This window comes from Sarcophilus harrisii, chromosome 5, assembly GCF_902635505.1.
Source record: "Sarcophilus harrisii chromosome 5, mSarHar1.11, whole genome shotgun sequence".
Taxonomy (NCBI): domain Eukaryota; kingdom Metazoa; phylum Chordata; class Mammalia; order Dasyuromorphia; family Dasyuridae; genus Sarcophilus; species Sarcophilus harrisii.
In genome coordinates this window covers 11,628,474-11,637,838 of record NC_045430.1, presented here as the reverse complement: position 1 = coordinate 11,637,838, position 9,365 = coordinate 11,628,474, and the positions used below count along the sequence as shown (strand labels likewise).

At 39.0% G+C, this 9,365-nt stretch overlaps 1 protein-coding gene across 1 annotated transcript in view; it reads left to right on the top strand.

Annotated features, from left to right (window-relative positions):
* Positions 1–675: 675 nt before the first annotated feature.
* The window catches only part of GRAP2 (GRB2 related adaptor protein 2), a 91,443-nt gene continuing 82,753 nt past the window's right edge, over positions 676–9,365 (top strand). Inside the window, exon 1 of the mRNA XM_003770994.4 lies at positions 676–897. The gene's annotated coding sequence lies outside the window, so the exon portion shown is untranslated. The remainder of the gene's footprint in view (positions 898–9,365) is intronic.

Genomic DNA, 9,365 nt, shown 5'->3' with positions numbered 1-9,365 from the left:
CTCCAATTGTCCCGGTCTCCCTCACCATGCTGGCTGAATTCTTCCATTTTCTAATTAATATCTGTCCTAAAATCTGGCCTCCCCATCCCTGAACATAATAATACTAGGGAAGACTACAGAAAGACCATCACCTCCTCAACCTTATACATCCCCTCTTCTCCTTCATCAGCCTAGACTTTCATTGGGTTTTCAGCCTCCATAATGAGTGTTCATTTTTATGAACACTTTTGTCTAGCCCTGCTCTCCAAATGAAGTTGATTTTTTGAACCCAGATATTATCCTTTACATTTCTCTCAATTAAATTTCACCTTATTCAGTTTATTCTCTTGAATATATTATTCTGTTGTTTTTTTTCAGATCCTGATTTGTGATTTGGACCTCTATCCCTCCCAGCTTTGGGTGACCATTTCTTGAATAAACATGGTTATGATGGGAACCTTCATGTTCAAGAGAAACTCTACATAGACTTAACCCAGAAAAAAGGGGGGCCCAGAGGGCTCCTCTGAACCATGTTACAGTTCAATATTGGCAGCATGGAAACCAAACCACATAAACTGAGTTGCACACCCAAGTCCCTGAAGCATCGCACTGGTGAGTTCCTGTGTGGTTAACATGCTGATTGCCTGGTTGACAGGCAGTGCTCCAGAGGAGGGGGGAAGTGTGCACATGTGTGTTTGGGGGAGGGTGGAGTGAGTCTGGGCCCCATTCTGCTCATCAATGGGGGTGCAGGCTCGCCAGCTAGCTTTCAGTTAGTGTTCAGCTCGAGGAGAGAGCAAGGTGGTATGGACTCCTAAAATACAGAGCCTTGCAATATTAACTGTTATCCTCTTCCTCCTTGCAAAGGTGGACTACGGGAACCAAGCCAGGAAGTAGAGTCAACCTCAACTCTCAAAAAAGGTAAGTCATCACAGATACATTAGAGAGCTGTGTCATTATTATTTCATTGGGTTGTATTTACCTCGCTCTCAGGACTAAGAACAGTGAGTCAAAGTTATAGAAAGACAACTTGCACCTCAGTGGCAAGGGAAAACTTTCTCACAATTAGAATTATCCAAAAGTGGAACGTGCCCCCTTGGGAGGTAGTGAGTTTCCTGTGCTTTCAGGTCTGCAAGCCAACGATGTCAGTAGGTAACATTCAAGCTTTCTCTGGGGAGATGGATGAAAAGAAAGAACTACAGAATTCCCTTTTAACTCTGAAATTTGGTAATTCTTGGATTGGATCATCTATTGGCATTTAATAATTTTGTAACTTTCATGACTTCCATACTAACCAACCCCATTAAAATGAATTTCAAGGGGTGGTTTAAGTTCTTCTGTCTTACCAAAGTACAGTTACACTCATCTTAGAGCTTCAGCTTGGCCGGGCTCTGCAAAGACTTATGTTCACTGACATATTTATTGGAGTATGATAGCTAAGGAAGGGCTCCTCAAAGAAGGTTTTTCTGTCCAAAGTCAACCCTAAGAAAGGCTTTCCTTTGCGAGAGATCATGGAATTTCAAGAGTCCCTGTAATTGGAGGCAAGACTATTATAGGGTGCAAATGAGATATCATAAATCAAATGTCATTTAAATGTCATTTAAATTATTATCTAGTGAAATACACACCCATACTCTAAAGTGACATTTGAATTTCTGTGTTAAAAATCACCCCAAGTCCCCAGGCATCTCTGATAATGTAAGGAATAATTTCATTGTCCTGTCTCTGGGGACCCCAGTCAGTACAAAGGCTATGACAGCAGATAGAGCACTGGTTTTCAAGTCAGGAGACCCAGAGTTGCATGACCTGGGTTTTCATCTCGAGTCCGTTAAATGAATGGCCTCCAAAGTCCTTTTGTTCTAGAGCTATGAGCCTGTCTACAGTAGCATGTAAGTCATTTTCCCTCTTTCTAGGTCTCAGTTTCTCCATTTGTAAATTGAAGAAGTTGAACTAGATGTCCTCTAAAATTCTCTATATAGGAGCCTCTGATTTGGGGATGGAGGACATGGAAAGTTTCTTCCTGTTCTCCAACAGTACAAAGGCAGAGCACCTAGCACAGGGCTCAGCTTAGAATAAAATGCTTGTTGTTCTGGATTTAGTTAAATCAAGTACTTGGAGGAATGTCAGATGGAGAAGAGATTAGATTTCTTCTGCTTGACCCCATGGAGCAGAACATAAGCAATGGGAATTAGGAGGAGAAAGGTACAGAAAGTTCAATCTAGACTGGATGTCAGGAGAGATTCCTTAACAATCGGAGCTGTCCAAACGTGGGGCTGGCTGACTTAGGAAGCTGTCATTAGAAGATGTGAAGCACAAGATGTCAGATGGAAGCTCACTTGTAGGGGGGACGATGGAAGAGCTTCCCAATTTTGAAATTCAGCCAGTCTGTGATCTTGGTTTGGAACCGGGCTCTGTTGCTACTACCATGTAACCAAATCACACAAGTCACTTTATCTCTTAATTTCCTTATCTATAAAATAACAGAGTTGGACCAAATGACCTCCCACGTTCTTCCATGCTCCAAATCTATCCCTTTATCTTGTCAGAGTCCCCAGTGCTTCCTTTGTTTAGACTTCTGTTGCTCCTTTCATCAATGCCGTATTTCTGCACTTCTACTTACACCTCCCACTAGTCAGCAAGCTCCCTGAAGTCAGAGTTATTTTCCCTTTCTTCTTTTTGTCTCTGTCTCCCCAATGCCATGTATGAAACCTTGTAAACAGTAAGCTTGGGGAACTGGATTAAGAAGGATTCTAATTTTTGAACTGGATTAAGAAGGATTCCAGTTTTTATTCCTTATAACTAGGTGATCTCAAGACAAAGGGATCTCAGAGATTCTTTACATCTCTGATAAATATGAATCTGAAACATTTCAGCTGAAATCAAATAATGCTCATGTTCTGAATCCTAAGAGCAAAGTGATCATCCCAGATCCCACTTTAGAGATCTGAGCTTTAGAGCTCAGAGGTCCATCGTATCCAGCCCCTTCTTTTAATTATTGAGGAAAGCCGACACCCAGGAAGGCCCAGGATTACCCAGGAAATAAGTCTCAGAGAGGGCTTTTCAACAAAAGCCCTCTCTCTTTAGATTTTAAATTTTCTAGTTGTCAGTGTGCAATTCTATGCTAAAGTTATGCCATTTCTCCAGGCCAGACTAGTTTGGGGAAGCAAGCAGAGGAAATGAGCATTCCCCATTCTCCTTGTTCTTTCTTTCCTGATAACTGGCTTTAAATAAATGCCCTGAAAACGACACTGACTTTTAAAAAAAAAAACATCTCTTTGCACATTTGACATGAGGCCCTTTATGACCAGATCATGCAAGTAAATGTATGTGAAGGTGCACACCTAAGTAAAATCGGAAGGTAATATCAGCACAGTATTATGGAAAGCAATCTAGATTTGGAGGCCAAAGGCATGGGTTCAGATGCTCTCTTTCTCAATTATGTGTGTGGCCTTAACTGAATTAATTAACCTCTTAATACCTAATATCTTCATCTTGATGTCTTTAAATGAAGGGGGTTAGATAAGATGTCCTCCCCTGTAAAAACAGAAGGGCAGACCTCCAAGGCTCCTTCCAGATAAGTTCTATGATCTTGTCCTCAGATAAACTGAAGGGAAAGGAACTCTTTGGAGGCAGAAGAGAAGTCTAGATCATGACATGTACAACCCCTAGACTCACTGAAGACTTTTAACCCTTTATACTTAAAGTTCCTCATATCCCGCTCCTGGTTCTCCAGTTAGTATCTGCTTTGGGACCATAAAACAACAGGGAAGAAAGTACATTTCACGGAAGTATGCCTCCACTTTAAACACGCCAATATGGCGTCTAGCCAAACCCTTTCTCTTCATCAATAAGGGAAGGGACAAATACCTACTATGTTCCAGATACTGTGCTAAGCTATCATGATTCCCATTTCACAGTTGAGGAAATTGAGGTTAAATGACTTGCCTAACTCACACAACTCATCAGTATCTTTAGCTAGATTTGTATTCTGATGTTCCTGATTTTAGGTCCAGGACTCTATCCATTGAACCACCAGGTACCTCCAAGAAAAACTGGGGGTACACAGAGGTTATATAACTTACCTAAAGTCGCAGGGAATAAGTATCAGAGACATCAGGTCCCATATCTTTTGCCTTTGGATTCATAGATTTCCCAAATGTATACATGAGATAGGGAGACTCGCCTTCATATTAAAAAGAAATCAGTCAACAGGTATTAGGAACCTTTTTTATGTCAACTGGTGGGACTTAAAGATTCAAAGATTCAAAAATTGACCAGAACTTGTTCTCAAGAAACTTAGATTTAATTGGTGGAAGAGGGGAGAGGAATAAACGAGATAGCATGGACATGGAAAAGCAAACACAAATTAAATGCAAAATCAATCAAAAAACATTTATTAAACACCTACTATAAGCCAGGCACTGTGTTAGAAAGTAGGAACTAAAAGATAAAAAAGAATGAGTTCCTGAGCTTCTCTGAAAGATTAGTTACACTTAAACACTTGCGTAATTATATAAAAATATATATATAAAGAGTGGTGCCATGGGAAGCGAATAGGATTTAAATCTCAGACACCTGGATTCACATCCCATCTTCAACACTTACTGGCTGTGTGATTATGGATTAGTTCCTTAACCTTTCTGAATTTCAGTCTATAAAGAGAGAGGGTGGTACTTGTTTCACAGGGTTACTGGGGGTAGAAAAGTCTTTAATTACTGCAGAAATAGGAGCCATAATGAGCATGATGGAGGAAGAGCAAGAAAGTCCTTATCATGTGTCAGACAGGAGGACCCTGAATGGAGTCCCAGAGAGTTGGCCACAAGTGAAAAATAGCTGAACATTTGTCAGAGGCTGCGATAAGTGCTTAAAAAATATTATTTCGTTTATTCAAGTTACTATTGTTGGATTAGGTTCTTAGCAGCCCACAAGACAGAAAGGAAGGAGGAGAGGATAAAAGGCTCTGGTGAGAAGAACCTTTTTTTTTCTTTCCTTTTACGTGACAACCTATAAACTGATCAATGAAGGGAGTTTCCCCTTGAGAAAAATCCCTTCATCTGTGCAGATTATCAACTTCCCTGAAGCTTTGAGGCACAAAGAAAGGATAAAGTGAACTAGGTTCAACGCCAGGGTGACCTGAGTGCAAATGATGCCTCTGAACCCCACTGCCCAAATGAGCCCTGTAGAGTCAATCAGAGGGACTCCGGCAAATCTCTCAATGTACATTGTATTTATTTTCCCCAGGTTGGATATTTCTCCATCCTCCCCCAAACCATAATAATCTACTATATCTGGTGACCTCAGATGGGGGCCGTCCTTCCAGCAGGAGAATCAGAATGTTGCTCTGGAAAAGGCCCTAAGCTCAGAAGCAGAGGGCAGGGGGTTCAAATTTTAGTTGAATTTTAGTTCAATTTTGTTAACTCCTTCCTAGCCGCATGACATTGGGCAAGTGATTTCCTTCTTCTGTAAAATAAAAGGCTTGGATTCAATGACCACCGAACCCCCTTCCAGGAGCAGATCTAGAACCTGATCCTGCCTGGCCCTCCCATTCGAGAGTCTTGTCTATGATCTCCTATAAATTTGCCCTAGGCAGGCCACCCATTGTCCATACTATATGATACAAAAGGTGTCCATCCATTATTCCTCTCTATGTGACTTCTCCAGCAGCTCCCTTACAAAAAGATCCAGGACTTCTCTCTGCCAAAAGGAAGGAGGTGGCAGATGGGCCCTGAACCTCTGCTGCTAACACAATAATAACCTTTTGAATATCATCAACACTTTCGGTCTTAATGAAAATCCTTTTCTCTGCCTTAATTACTCTGAGGCTACCTGGCTGATAGAGTGGGAGAATAAATGAGTTTACTGATGTGAAGTGAAACATCCCAGGACAAAAATACATCATGAGGTTGCAACATCGTGTCCTTGTTAATCCATTCATTTGTTCATTTTCTCTACCACCCGAGGATGGTTTGTTCCCAGATTTGCCAAAATTTACCCTCTTTTCAACATTGGGCATCTCTTTGCTTACCTGTCCTTCAGAAGAGCTGAACAGAATCCAATTTCCCTCTTTATCCCCAGAGAAGATAACCTGCTCAGGGAAGCATTATTGCTTGTGGGATGTAGAATTCATCCCGATCTGCAGCAGACTCACAAGGCCAGGTAGCTCGGTGGAAAGAACAACTGGCTTCCAAGTACTGCTGCCCACACCTCTCAGTGGCCCTAAGTAACTCAGACTCTCAATAGCCAAGCAGAAACTCTTTTGGTGGAGGGAATTTACTCACTTGGAGTTCCCATGAAAGCTAGTCAACATATACATATTGATTGATTGATAAGTGGTAGCCTGATCAATAGATGTATGTGTATCATCATTTACAGATGTAGAAGACCTTAGTGTTTAATCGGTATGTGTGTGTGTCACTCGCTTATAGATGTAGAGACCCTTAGGGGTCATACAATGCAATCTCTTCTATACCAATAAGAAAATTGCATTCTCCCAGGAGACTATTGTGCCTATAGGTGTTAGTGGCTGAGCTGGGATTTGAACCCAGGTCCTTAACTCTAAGCCAGAACCCACGCTACTGCAGCAGCAGTGATGTTTTCCCCCTGGGTTGGGAGATTTTCATAAATCTTCAAATTTGAGAAATGGTTTCTTAGCTTGTACCAAGAGCTCTCCATGGGAATTTGCAGCTCCTGCCAGTCCCAGCTCAGATACCTTCATGAAAGGTTGGAAGCATTCAGACGGAGTCTCATAGGTGCTCACCTTGTCCAAAAGTTACAGACCCCCAAAGGGCAACAAAAACCAAATCCCTGAAGATTTAGCTTTGCTTTCTTTTTGCGCAGACCTTAAAAGAACGTGTCTTTTCCTGTGTTGATAAGGCATTATTTCTGTAAGCTTGCAGGAGTCATCATCAAGATGGAAGGGAATTTTTTTTTAAACTTCAATTCCATGGGCAAAAATGTATTAAAAGCCCACTATAAGCAAGATGTGGTAGCAGGCCCTCGGAGTCACAAGAACAGATAACGCTCTGGGGCTGATCTGGGGATGTTCATGATCACACTGCCAGTAAAAGTGTACAGAAGAGATAAGAATAAGAGATGAGATGAGATAATGGCAGAGGAGAAGAACCCAAGAAGAGGAACGAGAAATGGGAAGAGAAGTCAATTTGAGGGGATCGGAAAGCCTCAAGAACCTAGTTTGAAAGTCAGGCAGCAAAGGAAGGGAAGGTCTTATAGCAGAGAGAAAGGGGTGGGAGGAAAAGGAAAGCCCCCCCAGATGTTGGGTGGGATAGGAAGGGCCTGGTAGTGTAGGGAAGAGGAAATCAGTCAATCTACAAGCATTTATTAGGTACCTAGTATGTACTAGACAGTGTGCTAAGTCCTAGGGATGTGGAGATCGAAAAGAAACAGCCCTGCTTTCAGGAACATAAACATGAAGAAGCACATGTAAAATATATGTAATATAAATATGATTTCTATATCATTTATAGGACTATATTACATAAAGTATATCTATCAGTAATATATGCATATCTAGCATAGAAATACAGTATATCATATATTTCTATCATATATAACATGTAGAACATGTAGCATATATAATATAAAACATTGTGTAATACATGCAATATAAACATAATTTCTATATCATTTATGTGACTATATTATATAATTCATACATCATATCTATAATATATCCATATCTAGTATAGAAATACAGTATATCATTTATTATTATATATAACATGTAGAACATACATCACATATAATATATAATACCGTGTTACATATGCATTTTATATCTAGAATAGAAATACAGTATATAATACACATTTACATTGTTTATATAATATGTGAACACATATACATGTTATATATAAATGTAATGTATAAACAATCTATTACGTATGTTATATTACAATATGCATTTTATATCTATTGTGAAAATATAGTATATCACATATTACTGTATTATATATATACTATATATATTTGCATAATATATGAACAATATATGTGTCATATATAATATATACAATATATATAATCTATTATATGTTATGTTATACTTAGTATCTATTTTATATCTAGTACAGAAATACAGTATATCATATATTACCATCATTTGTGTAATATATGAACAATATATATGTTACATATGATAAGCAATGTATATTCAATTTCTCATATATGTTTGTTATATTAAAATATGCATTTTATACTTAGCAATTATAATATATATTTTATATTTAGCATAGAAATGCATTATATCACATATATTTATATTGTTTGTATAATATATTAACATAAATGTAATTAATTAAAAATGCAAATGCATGTTATATGTCACATAAAGTGTATTATGGGTATTCTATAAAATATACATTTTTGATCTAGTCCAGAAATGCAGTATATAGTACATGTTTATATTGTGTGTATACAAGAAGAAGAGCAACTGGGAGCTGGGTACAATATTCTAGGCAAGAGAGACGGGGGCTGAGCCAGGCTAGTTATAATGAGAGAAGTGAGAAGTGGACAGAGATAAGAAGAACACAGTTCGAATAAGAAGTATTTAAAATATCTAAATCAAAATCTAAATTTAAAATATAAAAGCAGAGACTTAGAGCTGGAAAAGGGCCTTGCATGTCACAATCTCCTAATTTTACAGGGGAGGAAATGAAACCCAGAGAAGTTGTCACCGCCCTAAGGTCATGCAGGGAGTAGGAGCTAGAATTTGAACTCGAGTCAAAAGGTACACTCGGAGCATAGGGCTGGAAAGGACCTTGGGATTGTCTTATTTTACTGAAGTAGCAAATGAAGTCCAGAAAAGCTGACCCGCCCACACGTGGCGCTCCAGGTGGGTAGCATCAGAGCAGGAAACTTGAACTCGGAGCTTCTGCGTGATCCTTCCATTGGACCATGCTGACCTTTGACTCTAAGACTCTCCTTCTTTCTACTACAACAGGTTCTCTCCTTTTTTGTTCATACATATGCTGTGTATATTTGCACACATGTGTGTATTGTGTTGTGCATTCTGTATTTGTGCAATATTATCATATGTATGTGTACATCTACATGTGTATTTGTATGTGCATTTGTGTGTACATTGTGTATGTGGTATATTTATGTGCACATGTTTATAAACATTCACATATATGTGTGTGTGCATCTTTTATATAGGGAATAATTACTAGAAAAATCACAAAAGCAATAGACTGTGAATTCTGGAGGAGAAAAGGACTTTTGATATTATCTAGTCTAATCCTCTAATTTTACAAATGGGGAAACTGAGGACCTAAAAGCACACACAGTAGATCAATGGCAAACTCCCCAAGTCACAATCCTTATACTCCTTCCATTAGATAAGTAGATAATTCTATTCTAAATCTATCCTG